Source organism: Convolutriloba macropyga, chromosome 6 (genome assembly GCF_964194025.1).
Source record: "Convolutriloba macropyga chromosome 6, txConMacr16.3, whole genome shotgun sequence".
Lineage (NCBI taxonomy): Eukaryota > Metazoa > Xenacoelomorpha > Acoela > Convolutidae > Convolutriloba > Convolutriloba macropyga.
In genome coordinates, this window is record NC_134473.1 from 24060539 (window position 1) to 24080862 (window position 20324).

The window sequence follows — 20324 nt, forward strand, 5'->3', positions numbered from 1 at the left end:
TATTAAGATTAGGTATAGCGGTTTTAAAGTATTAAGATTAGGTATAGGTTGCATGTATTAAGATTAGGGTCCATGTATTAGGATTGGGTATAGCCGCCATGTATTAAGATTAGTTATAGCCGCCGACATGTATTAAGATTATGCGCCGACATGTATTAAGATTAGTAATAGCCGCCGACATGTATTGAGATTAGTTATAGCCGCGGACATGTATTGAGATTAGTTATAGCCGCGGACATGTATTGATTAGGTGCCGCCATGTATTAAGATAGGGTATAGGTTTTGTGTATGTATTTGTGCATGTACATTTTCTAGTAGTATAGTCGGTGCAAATGTGGGGGTAGGTTCGGAGACGCTCCTGATTGGCTGAAATTCAGCCAATCAGGTTCGGAGACGCTCCTGATAGGCTGAAATTTTGAGGGGAAAATATCAATGTTTGTGTAGTTATTAAGTGTTTACTTGAGAACAATAGAATTGGCGTGGGTAATTAATTGCTGTAATTATGTGAGGGGTAATTATGTGACATGTTGAATTTTTGTTTACAAATTTTAGGTCAATTGCAAAGATTGTTCCCCTAATTGTTTGAATCAATTGTGTAACAAATGTCTTTTGCGCGCTCATTAATTGGAAAAAATTCAATGATAGAAAAAAAATGAATTAAAATTGTATAAAATTACAGACACAGTATAAATGTAATAGAGAATACTAAAGAATTGTGCTATAGTAAAAGCATTTAAGTTATATGTTGAGTGGTGCTGTATGAATACTGTCAGACTGAACAATGCGCTTAGGGTAGAAATAGGACAGTCCCTTCTTTGTCTGCTCATACGTAGCAACACAATGGTTTATTGTTCTGAACCCTCTATTTGTTGAAGTAAGATTGATAATTTCATCCATCACACGTCGATATTTCTCCATCGGTCCATCTCCGTTCTCTTCTAGTGTTCTTTTATTGAGACCTTTACTGCTGAACTTGTATTTGTCAGACTGTGCATCGTAGCAACAATAAGTTTTGCTACAAAGACAAATCATTTCCGTACATCTGAATTCTTCCTTGAAAAGTCCTGGTTCCCGTTTATCATGCTTCTTATGCTTAGAACAACATGTTCTAGGGAAGAAATTTTGAATAGCATCTGCTTGGAAAGAGTCGTTACAGTCCTGCTTTCTCAATGCTTCCCATTCTTGTTTTTTAGCAGGTCGAATACAATCATACAAATTCTCATGAGCTAAGGCTAAATAGAGGGAATCTGTATCCATCTCTAACTCCTCGAATTTATCCACGTCGCAAAATCTGTCAAAGAAGTTATAGTAGAGCTCCAACATACGTAATTTAGCGTACTGAAGTATGAAGAATCCAACTATTATAGGTTCGCGGTGTTCAATTTTTGATTTTGCTAGCTCAACTTCGTAAAGCTCTTTTGAGACATTCTTCAACCGCTTAAACATTTTCCCATTGATTGCTTTGTGCGTCTTCTCATCGTTCAAATATTTGGTTTCTGTATGTTTGCTTCTGTCCATAATCTGATAACCGTAAGAGCTATTACCCAATAATTTCATAGTCTCAGCGACAACGCTGGAATGAGGATTTTCATCTCCACCTCTTCTAGCGTCTACCACTGACTGTACAAAGGTGTTGAAACATTTGCGCGGCGTGTACTGTACAAATCTATAAATTCTTGTACATTTCAGACCGAAGCTGATGTAGAAATTTAGTAGGGGAGTAATAATTGTTCCATTTTCCAGATTGAAACTTGAAATTAGCATTCGCTGAGGTTGCTTCAGTAAGTTGTTTTCGACAGCGCAATCTCTCATATAATCCCCAATATCAGCTCGACTAACGTTTAAATTTTTAAAAATAGGCGGGAAATTCGAAAACTTGTACTTCAAACCTGTGGGAACTTCCAAATCACATTGTACGTATCCAAACATCTCCCCATCTCTTATTTTAGCTAGTAAAGACTCTTGCTTCAAAGGTAATTTGAAAGGAAAGTTCTTTCTCACGTGATTTTTGACATTTTCTTCTTCTTTAACACTTTCCCACCATTTACACTCCTAGATTTCAACAATCTTATATCCTTTACTTTTTAAGTAATCTCTTCTCAATTCATCATGTTCTCTTTTTCTAATCCCTCTCTGTGTTTCCTCTTCCGAGAGACTTGCTTTAGCTTCCTGACAAGGACAGAAATGAAAGTAACAACCCATGGCTTCAAACACCGTATCACAATGTGTGCAAAATCCGTCTACGCTAAAACAATCAATCTTCTTCTGTTTTCCGGTTGTGTAGTAGCTCTCAATTTTACATTCGGAACGTTGTGATTGAAGATATGACATAACCATGTTCTCAAATGTTCGAGATCTGTTTGTTCGAGCCCTGAATTTTTGAGAATCTGTATCAAATTCCCATCGAGTGTAAAGTCCAGTGGGCATTTCTTGACACATTGAAAAGGGATAGAGTTGGCTAGCGTCAATACCTACGATAGACTTGCAAAGGTTTTCAGAGTTTCGTATGAAGGTCTCATCAACTACTGCTTTTCTAGTAAAAACAATAGGTGGACCACCAGTCATATCCTCACGTATTTTGTCATGTAAATCTTTGTCAGCTTCAACAAATGGAAAAAACTTGTGGTTTGTTGACTTGTGAAGACAGATATTAGCCAAGTTCGGAAGTGTACATCCGAGTTTTAACATATCGATACCCTTGTTGTGATAAAACTCCATCATTTTTTGCATTGCCTCCAGTGTTGGAACAACATCCTTGTTGTTGTACCACTTGACAAAATCTCTGAATGTAGCCATTTTTTCTTGCTCCCAGACCACTTTCAGGTAATTGTAATTGTCACTTCCAGATGGAGGAACATTTTTCAACCTCAACTTTTTTAATGACTTTTGTTGAGAAAATCCACTGTTAAGCAATTTAGTCAAATCAGTAAATTCCTTCTCCAGTGGATTATAGTTTCTCAGTTTGCTAAAGAAACGGTCGTAAGGAGGGAGAAAAGTTGCATCGAGCTTTTCGGGAGAGTCAAACCACTCATAGGGGAAGAATCCTTTGGTCTCATTTGTCTTGTATACTTTAAGGAAAGAATCAAGTGATGTAGCTCCACCGAGAAAGTTGAGGATATCGAGAAATTGTACATCACCAAACTTAAGAGAAACAAAGTGATTTGCTTTTTTAATAACAGTAGGTTGAATGTCGCGCTCATGAATAAGATAGGGTAGGAGATAGGACTTAATGAGATTTAAATCACATTTTCCACTATTGAATCCGAACACAGGTAAAGTTTTCACATAACGCTCAAAGTGCTGCTGTACGTCCAAAAGCTGGTTTTTCTGCATTTGGAGAAATTGCGTAGACATCAGCTTCATCATCTTCTTCGGTACGTTCATCTTCACACTCAAATGTTGAAGCGTTTTGATCCTTTCTTTTAATTAAATTTTCGCCAATTGCGTTAACTCGTGCTCTGATTACTGCTTCAATAGAGGAAAACTTTGTCCACATTTCAGTTTTACTTTTGTTTGCTAAGTCTTCAATAGCTTCAACAAAAGATATAATGAGAGCTTTCGGATCTTTATCGCATAGGAAGACAGGTTCATCAATTAAATTGGAGGAAATAGAGACAGAGATTGGTTCATGCTTTCCAATCCAAGTGGTTGTGATTGTATCTTTTAATTGGTCGGAGGGTACACATATCGATTCAAAGTCAAAAATAGCCAAGTTCTTGAACAATTTTTGATCTTCGTTGTAGGAAAGTCCAAATCCGTCAAGCTTATCAAATAAGGTCTCGCGCAATGTATACACACTCTTTGGGTAAATATGCTGTACTCTATCTTTACACGTTTTAACATGGCGGTTGAAATTTCCCGCTTTCTGAATGAACGTATCGCAACTGGGACAACGGAATCGTTTAAAGAATGTGTTGAAATCATCTACATAGCATATGTGGTTGTTGTAACGTAATAAATTAATATTTTTCTCATACATTTCAATACTTCTCCTCGCAAGTTCACCAACAAAATCTCCATCTACAATGTCAATATCGTAAATAAATATGTGCTTTATCGCATTTTCAACAAATACAAGATGATCGATCGATACCCCTCTGAAATTGATTGCGTCTTGTCCAGATTCGTGGAGGAATGCACTAAACAAATTTTTTGCATTGATCTCAAGCTCCGATGATCCATATAAGTGAACAGCTATAGCTCGGAATAAGCAAAGATAATCTTTGTAAGTCTCACCATAGCCATTCGATACGAGACAATTCACATCTGGTCGTCTGAGTAACTGTTCAGGAAGAACAGCATCGATACATCCCATTGGAATGGATTTTAGGAGAGCGCAAAATATTGTTACATTTGTAGTCAGAGCAAATCGCCATTTTGTATTCTCCCGCTCCTGAGCACACGTCTCCACTAAATCCATCTTTTAAATCCTGTCCTGAAGAGAGACTAAGTCTCCTTTGGAACAGAGTAGATGAGATTTCTCGAAGAAAGTGTTGTTCTCGTGAGCGTAGAAGTATCGATACTCGTCCGTATCCACATTTCTTAATATAAATCCTAGAGCTAAGTTGACTTTGGCTGCACAGTTGAGTTTTTCGAATACTTCTTTCAACGTTTTATTAATTTCATGAGGATCGAGCTTGGACAGCTTGAAGTTGAACACTTGATGTCTTCCATTTTCCATCTCAGTATCGTCAAAAAAGTGCTGGCAAGCACTAAGTTCTTGTTGTAGCTGCTCGTTGTCCTTTTCCAGCTCCTCTGATTCTAGAACTTCTTTAAGCTTTTCACTAGATTTTGTTCCAACTTTTGTTGAAGTTCCATGCTTTCTCCTCTTGTGTTGTTGAAGAGAATAGAAACTCGGAAACTCCTCCAAGCATACAGTACACATTGTGCTTAGCTTTGTATCCTTAGGAGCGTGATGCTTAGCAATGTGGTAATTCATGTCTTCTTTCTTCTTTGTACTGAAATGTGGACATTTGGGACAAAATAGAGTCCCACTATCACAAGACTGCTTGTGTCTTGCCATATTCTTCTTCACCACCATTTTGTTGCACTTTGTGCATTTCACTGTGAGATTTCTATCGAGAGAAGAAGGCATTGTTTTGGTACAAGATGAAACAAATTCGGGTATTGTGACGAGCAACTAATTGTGACAATAACAAAGTGAGAATGAAAGAAATTATTTTTGTACATTTAGGGAACGCAGCTATGACGCATCACTCCATATATGGAAATTTATCATTTCCATTTTAAGAAGCTTGTTGTCATAACCGAACATTCTAGAACATAATGAATAAACCAATCAGATTCTTCCATTTACAAATACCTTTAATAATTAAGAACACTCTTTTTAAATATGTGAATTCATTCCTTGGAGTAAACTCAAAAATAGCAAATCATTCTTATATATCTTCTTAATCATTTCTTTTACATTTTATATAAGTTTTCATATTTCATCCAGCCATAATCCAAAAACAGACTCACAACAAATTCAAACAAATTGTTCCAATCTTAACAAACTCTGTGATTCAAATCTGTGTCTATCCGCAATTGACAGAATTCGGTGCTTGCAAACAAATCTAGTCCTATTGAAAATTGAAATTAGCACACTAATGTGCTTTTACAACAATGTTAAAGATGTCGAAAACAAATATTCATCCATACTTCACGAACAAATATTTACTTTACAACTTAACGTTATTGTCTTGGAACCTCTCAACCAATCAAAATCCCGTGTTAAAGAAATTATTCTGAAGATTAACGATTTTATTTTGTTTAATTGTTTCTTAATTTTAATTTTCTTTTACATAAACAGAGTATTGCGTGAAATTTTGCTCATTTGCGAAAAATGTTAATCAAAAATCATTTACAGTTGTTGGAAAAAATATATAAGAGGAAAGAAGGAATTGCCGATGCTTACAAAGTTGACGAGATTGATGTTGATTCCTATTTTTTCTACAATTTCTTGGACATTTGCGTTCAGAATGACAGAATAATCCGATTTAGTAAAGGATTCGAATATGCAACATTTTCCATTAAAAAATTCAAATATGATGATTATATAACGAAACAATCATTTGATTTATCGTCAGAGCTACACATTAACAAGTACGAAATTTTATTTATTTTTAATTCTGTTCCCGAAATTTTAGAACAGTACAGAAATCTAGCACAAGCGAACTGTATTCCAATTCCTGACCCCATAGCAATCACTTCATCTGTACAAAGCGCGTTGTTTTTTCATTATTATACAGATTACAATTCTGAAGGAGTAAAAATTCGATTTGGAATTCGGCTCCCAAATATATATATACAAAAGTTCTGTTCCAAAAATGGAATACTTTCCGAGATTGATTTAAAATTCAACGAAGTTGAACAAATTTATCAGAGCTTAACAATTTTGGTAAATTATGTCACTTCGTTCCCAATGAGCTATCCTTATTTAGTAAAAAAGTAGTCGTATCATGTGATACATGTATTATTCAAAAACCATATTTGGTTTCTATTCACGCATTGATGTTCCTGCTTCGTATACGAGCATCATTTTATAACAACTTCTTCCATATTTGGATACATTAAATAATTTCCATTTCCTGTTTCGGTTACTAACGTCAGTTTTTCTACAAAATATTTCCTTCTTTGGTTACTTTGTTCTTATTGGACGGAATTCACTATAAATAGGAGCGACAAAGTTAGACTTCATCATTCTCTTTCATTTCCTCAAAATTAATTTCACCTCTGTTCCTCATCGTCCTGCTAACTATTCTTCAAAACTTTATACAATTGAGTTCCTACATTCACATTCTTCTTATCTACAGATCTTACTTCAGTTGTAACGTTTATCTGTTTCTAACTTAGATATTCTTTTTGTCCTACTATAAAGTGAAATTTGTTGTTTTCTAATTTACTCTCTACTTGACAGTTTTCAATACGTTCATTTACAAACTGCTTTTGTTTCTAAAAAATCCACTTCTATCAACTCATCTGAACAAAATGGAGTTTACTGTGCAAAACAACAGTCTTCTGTACTCATTTTCCTTCACTGAGGAGACTGCTCGGATAAGTGTTAAAGACTTATCAAACGGATTATATGAGTAATGACTTTACCCATCACTGTGTGGCATATTATTGAACACCAGCGACAACAGTTCGACACCTATCATCAGGGTCAGGTTCCAATTACGGAGAATCAGCTTGGAACTCAAGCGATGGGACACGAGGTTGCTGTTATTAGTGGACACCACTATCCCCAGGTTGCTGGGACAGAATTTCCACCTACCTACGTCGCTGGCAACATTCAATATACTTTCCCTTGGGAAGAAGGGCAAATTCCCAACTCTTGGTTCTCTAGCCCGGATGTAAATCAAGTTTTGAGTTCAGTGGAGGAGTCAGGGAATTTGCTTCAAACGGTGTCAAGCTTTGATGGGAGCGAGCTAAGTGTTGATACTAGCACTTGGACAGCAAATGGTTCTACTGATATGTCGACTACTCCATCAATGACAACACCTTCCATAGAGGATGGAACGGCGCACAATCCAATTTTGCTGACTGATGAAAATTCAACAACTTCAATCAGCGTTCAACCAACTGATCCTCCAGTAATATTTGAACGTTCTAGACCTTTTGGGAATGAGATTCAAAACTTACCAGAGTATGTTGTGAGAACTCAGTTTGAATAGATTCGAGTTGGTACAATTTTGCAGCTTCATTTGTAATCGTTCTTAACGGAAAAGTTGTATGTTGATTTATACATTTTCCTGGTGATGTATTTAAACATTCTTTATAATATAATTTTTCTCATGTGAGCTTTCTTTTCTAAACCAGTTCACAAGGATATAATCAAACAAAATTTTGAATTTTGAAACTTCGTTACAAAACTTGATATTTAACGGAAATAGCATTATCAAAACTCGACATTTAACAAAAGTTTTTGATCAAAAATTTGATATTTAAGAAAAAAACTGAGCAGAAATTTGATTTCTAAGAAAAAACCTGAATTTAAGTTGTTATAGAAAAAGAAAACTTGTCATTTTACAAATTAAAAATCTCTTCCTTTTTTGCGTTAAATTATACCGTAAACTGGTGAAAATCAGGAAAAAATTTGCGCTTTATTGTATCCAATTGGAAACTGTTTTTTGATATCTAAACAAAAAGATTGAATGAAAACGCGACATTTAACAAAAATTTCGTTGAGAAAACTCGACTTTTATTAAAATAAATTGTTCCAAAACCCAACAGTTAACAAAAATTTTTGTGAGAAAACTCGACTTTTAAAAGAATAATTTGTTACAAAACTTGACATTTAACAGATTAGAGGTATCAATTTAAACATTTAAGAAAAAGATTGTATAAAATGAGAAATTGAATTTTCTTGATTTTCAAAACAAAAAATATAAAACTGATACTATGTAAATAATTGTGATGCAATTACAAATTTATTACTTTCTAATTTCAAGATATAACAGAGAATTATCAATTAAGCCATGGCCGTCTAACAAACAGTCAACAATTTTTATCAATTCACCCTCATATTTTGAGTTTTTAAGAGATTGAATTCTGTCCAGAAAAGAAGATCCCATTGTTTGTGTGCTTACATTTCTTTGTTCAGCGCGCAGTAGATGTCTCTTGAACTTCTTTCTACTCAATCTTTTTTTAGACACACTAGGTAACTTCTCAACATATTTGTTCTCATAATTGTGTTGTACTGCTCTGTCTAACTGAGTAAAGACAAGTCCCGATTCTTCCAAAATATTGCCAAAAAATTGATGTTTATATAATGTATATAAACAATCAACTGTCTGATATAAATAGGAGAGATCTTCCAGTTTTTGAAGCAAGTCTCCGATGGAGAAAGAAATGAGAACAATGTGATATCGACAGGTTTTCAGGGGACAGAAACTGTTGTGTGAAGCAACAACATATTCACTTGTAAGAATATATGGTCTATAATCTTTGACAGATACAGATATAAACAACGCCTTTTCACAGAATTTTTTGTAAAAGTGTGGTAAAACCTGACACATAACTGCTGCCATTCTGTAATATTATTTAGTTCTAAAGAAATTGATTTCCTTATTTGAACTTAAATTCCAAATAAGGAAACTAATTTATTTATTATAAATAAAACCAAATTCCAAATAAGGAAATCAACTTATAAATTATAAAGGAATTCAAATTCCAAATAAGGAAACCAATGAAATTGTTATGTGCAATTTAAAATCTCATTTGAACTATGAATCAATTCAAGAAACAGCGGATTAAGAAATTTCGATGTTTTACTTGTTCAAAATATTTTCGTCACTACTTCTCTCTAATGCAACACAGACGTGCTAAACACAACGACTCTTTTTCTATAATGATTCAAAAGTTTTCTTTATTGAAAATTTCTGATTAGAAATCCTTTTAAGGAAGAATTCTAAATAGACACATTTTTCTCTTCCTTTTTAGGAAATTGTGCGAAAACAATGATGTCATTAGCATAAAAGGAAATTCTGCGTTGTAGAGGCCCTTAATTTTTTAAGCAAATCATTTAATCAACTTCTCGCAGCTTACTCAAGTTACTTAAATGTCTCTCTCCAAAGTATCTCCTTGTTACTCGAGCGCTCCATCAATGTTTACAGATTCACAACCTAAATTGGGTACTGATTCCGTCCCATTTTATATTGACTTTGGTTCTCATCCAAACAGATTTGGGAGATTTACTGTGTCCCAAATATTTAAAAAAAAAAGACAAAATTACTCGGAACCAACTTTTCAAGTCTTTAAAAAAGATAAATGTGGAACATTTGAAAAGTAACAACAACTGAGAATTGGAGATTACGAATTCAAGAAATTTTGTCGTCTGAAGAACGATCTGCTGAATGGAGACTGGGAAATTCGAGAAAATCCAGCTCAATTTGAGATGAACCCAAAAATGGAAGACGTGCTGCAACAATGTCACAAAGCAAGAGAGATCAGCATTGGAAAAAATCGAAGACTCTACGTTACCTTTATACAGTACGTTCAGGACAATCCAGCTTCAGTTTATGTCCAGATCCGACTATTTTGTCGCAAAGAGAGCAATGAGTTCAAGCAAGTGACTTACGTCAGCTATAAAATGGAAGAATTCAAGGAACTCATTGAAAATCTTAAAGACTTCTCTAATATTGAACAATGTACATTTCAATAACTACTGCTGCGCAATATTATGATGTTTTTTATATTGAATGACGAATATTTGGTGATTATATGTATTTGACTTTCAGTAAACATTTTTTCATTTGAAACTTTTTTCTTCTTAGAATGAGTTGGGATATTGGATGCTCTAGAAACATTTTCTTAAGTCTCAGAGATAAAACAAAAGTTTTTCGTCAGGTTACATCACGAGCTTAAAAGGTATTCATATACAGTTCTTGAAGCGCAAAATTTTCCCAATTTGGATAATTTAGACGTAGAGTCCCAAAATTCTGAATTCAAGTGGGTTATTCATAATGGGCTGCGCAGAACAACTCTAACATATCGTTCTGACAAACAAGAAATTTCCATTTCTCAACATCGCTGGAACGGATATCAGTGGAGTTTTCTTACAAAGATTGATTTGAAAAAAGAGGAGTATAAAAATATAGTAGATCATCTACCAACACTTCTTTCCTATATAGAAAATTACAAAAAGACTTGCATTATTTTGGACGAAACAACTCAGAGTTAATGAATATTGTTACTCTGGTAAACATTTTCAATTGTTACGGAAGCATACTTTCAATGTTCCCTACGAACGAAAAACGTAAAAACTGTTTTCTCGCAGCGTGTAAAATTTGGGACCGAAATGTCGATTTGGACGAAATTGATCAAAAGTTTCCTCACGGAGGAAGAATTGGATATGGAAACTCTCTTTTGGACTTTTTCTTAGCTAGATCAAAAATTTTTCGTCTACATGCAATTTTACATGATTCTGCTGGAGCTGTGAAAACAACAACAGACGAAGGACCAGGTTATTGTTACATGCTGCCGCAATTACCCAGCTCCTATCTTCTAGGTTATATAACTGGATTATTCTTTTGTCTCTACATCAAAGTTTGTCATCCTCATAATTTTAAAATACTAGATTGTTAAACATTTGTCAATTATCTCAGCTAAAAAGAGGATGACTCTCGTTGTGTTTGATATTGAGTGCTTGGAGGGAACAGTTGTCAAGGAGCTGGGAATTTTCAAGGACGGAATTGTGTTAGGATATACATTCCTCCCACCGAATGACTACAAGCCAACATTTCAAGCAAAGTGGAACACAAAGAATTTACATGGAATAAACTGGAATAATGCAAAAGTTGATTACTCAGATCTTCCAACCATAATACATCAACATTGTTCTCCTACAACCGAATACTTTGCCAAAGGATTGGAGAAATGTAAAATCCTATCCAATTATTTGTGTAAGGATGTGGAAAATTTGGACGATTTTGGATGTCCAAAAGCCTCTAAGTTGATTTCCAACGAAGATACAATCTGGGAATGTAGTAACTACCCCTACCAACACAAGAAAACATTGCACTGTGCAGAGAAGAAAGCTTATGCTTATGGAACTTGGGTTCTTAATTTTTTTGACAAAATTTAATATTTGTAAAAATTTTTATTTACTTTGATTGTAATGTATCATATTGTCTTTTAATTAATTTTTAAAATCATTTTTTTCGCCTACAAAACATAGAAAAGTTGCTTCAAAAATGAGAAAGTTGAACAAATTTTGTCCTAGCGTTACACAGTTATTCTTCATTTCAATTCTGTCGTTTTTCTTAATTTTGAATTTATTCTCCTTTTTTATGCTTTCTATGATTAATTCCTGTGAAGAGACAGTGTATTGGCTGTCGCTGCTGTTTGTTTCTTTTTTATGTTTAGAAGCTTATCTCATTTTTTTATTTATTTACATCACAATTCAGTTGAAACATTTTCTCTATCGTCTCAATGATTACGTTTAAATGACTGAGCATACAGATAAAGGATTAAATTTGGGTAATTTTGTCTTTGATGATAATAATCAGGAACGACAATCATGGAAATGTTTTGGACAGACTTGTAATAGGTCTCTAGTCGTTTTTCTGTCCCAAGTTTTTGTTATACTCGTAATTCTGGTCTGTTGTATAGTACGAATAACATTGGCTACAACGTGTGAAGAAACAACAGTTTGGATTGCAATCCTTTCTAGTACAGTTGGTTATAATTTACCTTCACCTAAATTATGAACAAGATAATTTCCACAAAAATACGAATTTTTATTTCATTGGTTGGTCCACGCGGATCTGGGAAATCTCATCTTATACATGAATGGTTAACAATTGGAACTTTTCAACCAGAGTTCGACAAAATTTACTACTTCTATCAACATTATCAATCTCTTTATGGTTTAATGTCTAAAGATGTTAAAAATATTGAGTTCATAGAAGGAGTTGACTTTGAGTTTATTCAAAACCTCCCAAATAACGGAACAAAGTATCTGTTAATTTTTGACGACTCTTGTGAGGAGATTTCCAGCTCTAAAGATTTCGTTAAAATTGCAACAGCTGGAAGACATAAAGGACTCAGCACAATATACATCAAACACAATTTATTTCATCAGAGTAGATTAGGAAGAGATATAGAGTTACAAAATACTCATATCGTCTTGTTCAAATCTCCTAGAGATGTACTGCAAATAAACACTCTGAGCCAACAGTTGGGATTAGGTTCACAATTAAAAGATTGGTATACCAAAGCAACTTCTATTCCTTATGGTCATTTACTTATTGATTTAACTCCCAAAACAGTCGACTCTCTTCGATTTTGTACAAATAGTGGATCGATTCCTTCAATTTTCTTCCTTCCACAACATAAACAGCAGACCACATTTTTGAGTGATGAGCACACAACATCTCTCTACTCTGACAACGTTCCAAAGTTATTCCCGGAACTTCAAAAGAATTTACCAAAAAAATTGTCCGAAAGAATTTATTCAGTTCCTAAACGAGTGCATCGTAAACATGCTCAGAGGAGAACTGCAAGATATTCAAAAACGAGACGTAAAAAAGTATCAAGACGAAATTCATCAGCTTATTCTAAAAAGAACTGAAATAAATAAAAGGAGAGCAATTTTAAGTTCAAGGAAAGGAATAGAACTTATATCAATTCTAACTCCGTCTATCATTAACCGTCTTTCTTGAAATGGAACAGTTTGTTTTGATTCCTCAACAGCTTTACGAACAAAAATTCAAAATACATGTGTATAAATTGGACGAGAGTGAGGAAAAAGTTAACTTCCTTCCACAAAATTTAGATTCTCTTCACAAGGACATCACCACTAACACAAAATCATTCAAAAACGAGTCAGTTGTAGATCAAATACTCAAATGTCCTCGAATCAAGCTGTCCCTCAGTGACTCCATTTTACTGGATGGAAGAGATACAAATGTAGCATTTACCGATTTTATTTACGCATTGAAGAGAAAAAATATTGCATTTCCTGATATATATTACACAATACTTGATGCTACAGGGATAAGTCCGAGCAAAATTGTAAACAAGGATGCCAAAAGCAAAGACAGAGGGAGTTGGATCCCTTTCAAAATCTGAAAAAGCGAAACTTCAACGATTATACAAAGAAGGAAAAGCTGCATTTGGATCGGTTAGAAATCTTCAAAAAGCGAGCGGTTTATCAAGAGGCAAGGTTATTTCCTTTCTCCACACTAAAAATTCCTATACAAAATACCGTCAAGCAAATCGACATTTTAAACGATTACCTGCATTTGCAAAGCGGATAAATGAAGTTTGGTGTCTTGATTTAGCTTTTATGGACAAATTGTCAGAGTTTAATAACGGAGTAAAGCATCTATTAATCTGCGTTGATGTATTTTCTCGTTTTGTCCGTGTTCAACCAATAAAATCAAAGTATTCTACAGATGCTGTAGCAGCTTTCAAAAAATGCTACGAAAAAACAACATCCCACAAAAAGTATGGGTTGATCAAGGAACAGAGTTTGGTGGCGAATTTCGGAAATTTTGTGGAGAAAAGAAAATTAAAATTTATTCAACGAGAAGTGAAACAAAAGCTGCCGTAGCTGAGAGAGCTATCAGATCTTTGAAAAACATTATTTATCGCTTCATGGAAGAAAACGGGCATAAGTACCTTGTAAAAATGGGATCTTTCCTAAATAAAATGAATAGTAGAGTAAATAGATCTACAGGTAAAGCTCCAAAGGAGGTAAAAAACAAAGACTTTTTATCAATTTTTTTTACGAAAATCCGATCAGACAATACAAAAAACCTCGGTTTAAAGTAGGGGATAAAGTACGAATTTCGAAATACGATATTCCTTTTAGAAAAGGATACAAGTCACAGTTCACGAGTGAAATCTTTGAAATTGTTAAGATTGCTACGTACAAACCTCCAACATACAACCTCAAGGGAGAGCAGGGTGATGAAATACTAGGAAAATTTTATGAACAAGAGCTCTCAAAGTGTATCATTTAGTGATGAACTCTTTTACGGTAGAGCTGGTTTCCAACGCATCCTTTGATTGTTATCCAAATAATACATTGAGTTCTTTTACCAATTTCCTTCCCGAACAGATTAACCTTGAAGGAGAATGGGAGGTGGCAATAACCGAACTATCATATCCATCTTTGTACCAGAATATTACAGATGGAAAATTTTTCTAACTAGATGCTGCAACTCCAGATACAAAACCTTCCGATTATTATACAATTGATGCAGGACTATATCCATCAATATCTGATATTGTGAACGAAATGAACAAACAAATTCAGGAAAGAGAAAAGTATGAGAAAACCCCAATCAAATTAAAAGTCAACAGAATTACACAGAGAATATCCCTAAGCCTTCCTAATGAAAACTCGTTACTAGTTATCTTCAGTACTGATCTCTGTCACGTATTTGGGTGTGAGGAAGCTGTTTACGGAATGGGTGTTTTTATGAGTGGTGCTGGACCACATTTTCCTAAATTTCCCTATGATATTGTTCGAATTCATACTCTCATGATATACAGTGATATTGTTGAATACAATATTGTAGGTGATATAAAAGCCGCGCTTTTGAGATGTATTCCGTTTATTTCTAAAATTAAGAATGGAGACATAATATCTACTGGACAATATATGAATTATCAAAACTTCCCAAATCTACAATTTAAAAAAATTCTTAAAAATTCTTTCCACAGCATTAAACTTGAGCTCCGCGACTCATACGGTGAAAAAGTTCCCTTCAATTCAGTAGGTGTAACAAGAGCTGTATTGAATTTCAGAAGAGCTTCAGACAATCATTTTTAAAATTAAGTTTACAAAAAATGGTTGCAGACAGTGATTTACCGTATTTTCGTGGTTATTCAAGACAAAGGGGAACTGCAATTCCTTTTTTGAGACGATATGTTGTACCGGCAGCTAAAAGAGTTGGTGCTGACTTGATTGAATTAGCTTCGCCAGAAATCGGAAATGTATTAGCTGGAAGGAAAAAGTTCAAATCTGCAGCCACAGATGTTGGAAAGAAAACTTTACGTAAACAACTAGGAGGAGGAAAACCTAGAAAACGACGTATTATTCGAAAACGCTCTCCAAAAATCAGTCGACGTCGTCGAACTAGGAGGGATATTTTTACCAAACTAAAATGAATACCAGATCAACAAATGACAGTAATTTCCGTTATGGACACTTTACAAATTCTTGCTTGGAGATTTTTGACAAAATTCCGGTTTTGGAACCAATTGAATCATCCCATATTCAAGAAGTTTATCCCAGCACTTCATTGGATGAAAGCAGCATTGAATTTGAATTTGAAACAGATAGAAGTATTTATCTCGATATGAGAGATATTCATTTACAAATTAAAGTTGGATTACAAAAGGGAAGATTATTTGACGATTTCATGAAAAAAAGGAGCATGGAAAACCAGATATGGGTATGACTTTCACTGATGATGATTTACAATATTTGACTCATGTCAACAACTTGTTACACTCTCTTTTCTCCAACTGCGAAGTGTATTTAAACAATCAACAAGTGTACAACTCTAACGGACTCTATGGCCACAAAGCTCTGATATCCAATGAATTCAATGCTTCTACAATGAATAATGAAGGAATTTTGGCTTGTCATGGATACGAATTTGAGAAAGATCCTAGTGATTATGAAAAAAGTCCGTTCATAGAGAGGGAAGAAGAGCTTTTGTTGAAAGATGGGGTTACCTTATATGGTAAACTTGCAATCGACTTATTTCAATGTGAAAAAATTATTACTTCCAAATACAAAAATTAGACTCAAATTGATTCGAGCGAGACCAAATTTTTACATGATTTCCTTCAATCCACATGTTTCCCTTAGAGTTCTTGACTGTTCACTTTTTACGAGACGTGTTGTCGTTAATGAGGTCTATCACCAGACAATCAAGTATCAACTAACACATCAACCAGCTTGCTATAATTTTATGGAGACAATTGCGCGAACATTTATTATTCCTTCTGGACAAAATCAATTTATTCAGGAAAATGTTTTCAATAATGCCCCAATCAGACGAATTGCAATAGCAATGAACACTAATTGAGCATTCACCGGACATTTTCAAGAAAATCCTTTTCATTATCGAAAGTTTGGACTGCGGGAGCTGAGAATTGTTCGAGGGGGGAGAGCTGTTGTCTCAATTGATACAACCAACAATTGTAGAGCTTATGTTACAACAATGAAGGCAATGAACTTCAACGAAGAAATTCCTGCGTTACCGAATGATTTCTTCACAGATCATTATGTGCTTGTATTCGATCTCACATCACTCCAAGATGCTGGTGAAAATGTTCATTATCCTGAACTCAGTGGGGAAAGTCTTCGTTTAGAAATGTTCTTTGAACGTCCGCTAACCAATGTTACCGAGTTAATTGTTCTCGGAGAACAAATCTCAACAGTTAAAATTGATCAGTTTGGAACAGTTGCTAAGAATGTCTGAAGAACTCTGCATTAATCAAGATTTTTTAATTTTCTTCTCAATTTTTTATGGTTTTTATATTATTGCCTTCTGCGTTGGAACATTTGTTGGATATGTACTTTCATCGCCCAGTTGCAACCCTTTCCACACTATAATATCAAGATAGGGAATGGATGAAAATTGGGGTAGACCTACTCCAAACTTATATGTATACCTTATTTGTGCAGTATTCCTGGGACTTTTAATCATCATTATTATCTTTCATCCCGATGTCACAGGTAATAGTGAAAACAGAGTAAGTAAATCTACAGGAGATCTGATACGTAAAATTCCCCAATCTAAAGATTGTTGCTTTATTGAAAAGAACGAATCATTTCAACTTGATTGTAATGTGAGAAATCCCTGTTCAAACGGAGCTTGCGAATTGAAACAGAAGATTATTTGTCATGGATAATCAATCTCTTCAGCAAATTATTGAACGCATTCCTGAGCTAAAATTCAAATACATTGGATCGTTTCCAGCAGATTTCATTCCAAATTTACCCAAATTCAGCTTTGCAATCATTAACACTGCTTCGAGTAAAGAAGTCGGTGAACATTGGATATTGATTGCTCGACTCAACAGAAGTTACTATTATGCGGATTCTCTGGCTCGATCAGTAACACATTACAAATTTTTAGGTAAAAAGTACCAAAAAATAATACATCGACCACTTCAGAAGATGCAAAATTTGTGTGGATTCTACGCAATTTTTGCAGCATTTCAACTATTTAAGTTTTTCCAAACCAACTTGAACAATATTCATGATGTACACGTGTTAAATTTTATAAGTAACTATATGTAGTAGTGTTCATTTTGGTATTTAGTAAGCTGAAGTTAATAAAGTCGATAGTATATGTTTCTCGTAACTGTTTCTCGTGAGTTTTCTAAACTTTTTAACGAACTTTATTAACCACTCGGCTAAGTGTACCTTAATGTTCATTAAAATTTATACAATTTATTGTAAATGATTGAGTAATTTTGTATTTTGATGCTCATAATTTGTACTGTGTCTGTCATTTTATACTATTTTAATTCATTTTTTTCTTTTATTTAACATCTTTTTTCAAATAATGTACAAAAAATAATGCATATATGCATGTAATTAGCAAGATGGCGCAGTGGGAGCGCGCTGGGCCCATAACCCAGAGGACGGTAGATCAAAACTACCTCTTGCTATCTTGACTTTTTCCAATTAATGAGCGCGCAAAAGACATTTGTTACACATTTGATTCAAACAATTAGGGGAACAATCTTTGCAATTGACCTAAAATTTGTCAACAAAAATTCAACATGTCACATAATTACCCCTTAGATAACTAGGGTAATTGAAAACCCCCACCAATTAATTTCACAATTTAATAACATAAAATTTGTAAACAAAATTCAACCTGTCACATAATTACCCCTCACATAATTACAGCAATTAATTACCCACGCCAATTCTATTGTTCTCAAGTAAACACTTAATAACTACACAAACATTGATATTTTCCCCTCAAAATTTCAGCCTATCAGGAGCGTCTCCGAACCTGATTGGCTGAATTTCAGCCAATCAGGAGCGTCTCCGAACCTACCCCCCACATTTGCACCGACTGTACTACTAGAAAATGTACATGCACAAATACATACACAAAACCTATACCCTATCTTAATACATGGCGGCACCTAATCAATACATGACCGCCGCTATAACTAATCTCAATACATGTCGGCGGCTATTACTAATCTTAATACATGTCGGCGCATAATCTTAATACATGTCGGCGGCTATAACTAATCTTAATACATGGCGGCTATACCCAATCCTAATACATGGACCCTAATCTTAATACATGCAACCTATACCTAATCTTAATACTTTAAAACCGCTATACCTAATCTTAATACATGCTAATTCATTCCCTATCTTAATACGTTAGGGAGGTCCCAAATCCCGAAAAATACGCTATACCCTATCTTAATACATGGGGGACCTCACACCCCCCCGGGAGTGTAGCTCACTATATTACTACTATTTATTGTAAATGGTTGTATTGATAAATTGTATTGATAAAGTTGGTTTTATAAATTTTGCATTATTATCTACCAATTTATAAATCTTTATAAAGTATCCATTATTTTCAAAAAATTTATAAATATTTATAAAGTATCCATTATTTTCAAAAAATTTATAAATATTTATATATTATCCATTATTTTCAAAAAATTTATAAATATTTATAAAGTATCCATTATTTTCAAAAAATTTATAAATATTTATAAAGTATCCATTATTTTTTAAAAAAATATAAATCTTTATAAAGTATCCATTATTTTCAAAAAATTTATAAATATTTATAAAGTATCCATTATTTTCAAAAAATTTATAAATATTTATAAATTATCCATTATTTTTCGACTGGGGCTTGTCTTCCCTTAAGTCACGAGCACCTTTCATTTACGAATTATGCAACCGGGAAATAGATATTATTTACGAAGATTGCATACTTATTATTACGAGACAGAGTGCATACTGTTTTGTATTAATGGAGAGAGCACGCATTCGTATAATTTCAATTTTGCATTTCTAGCTTCTGTAGCGCAAGATCTTTATCACAATCCTGAAAGACACAAGAGCACGTTTCAAAATGCCAGATCCGTGCAGTGTCAGGTTCTGGCCAGATTTTCCAATTTCCACGGCTACATTTTAAAAATTGCAAGTTTTTGTTTCAAGCAAGGTTATGTTATGTGACTCTTCATGTGCTGAAGTCACTTCGAAATTATGACTTACTTGAAACACGCAATTTTTTTAAATACCACATCTCTGCAGCGCCAGATTCTGCAATCCCAGATTTTCCTATATATACAGTGCCAGATTTTAAAATTGTCGCCAAATTTGATATATTTGCAAAGTGAGTGAGTGTTTCGAGCAAGGTCACGCGACTCGTGTCAAAAGCTCTAAAAGCATTTTTGACGAAGAACCTTTAATGAACAAGGGGAAGCCAAACTCAGTCAATGGACTATTAATTTAACTTAGAGAACCATGTCATTAATTAAGCAAGTAATTTATTTTGTTTCATCTTCTTTATATGCAAAGTATCATAATTGTCGTTCACTTAAAAACCAGAAGACTTCAAATATGTTTCATTTTGGGCGCAAATGAGTATTTTCGTACCAGCAATGCTTTGTTTAGCGTAGTAAGAGGTGAAACTAGTAATAAATAAATAAAAATATCACCCACTAGCATCGGGCGAATTGCTCTCACATGACTGTCAAGCATTTGGCTCCCATAGCCGTTAGCTTTGATTTAATGAGGGTAGCTTAAGTTATAGGGATCAGAAAAAGGAATTGAGGGGCAGATCAAGCATAGGAAG

The 20324-nt window shown here is 34.2% G+C and overlaps 1 non-coding gene across 1 annotated transcript; it reads left to right on the plus strand.

Annotated features, from left to right (window-relative positions):
• Window positions 1-18075: 18075 nt before the first annotated feature.
• On the plus strand, window positions 18076-18147 carry Trnam-cau (transfer RNA methionine (anticodon CAU)). The gene has a single exon. It is a non-coding gene; the product is annotated as a tRNA-Met (tRNA).
• Window positions 18148-20324: the final 2177 nt, after the last annotated feature.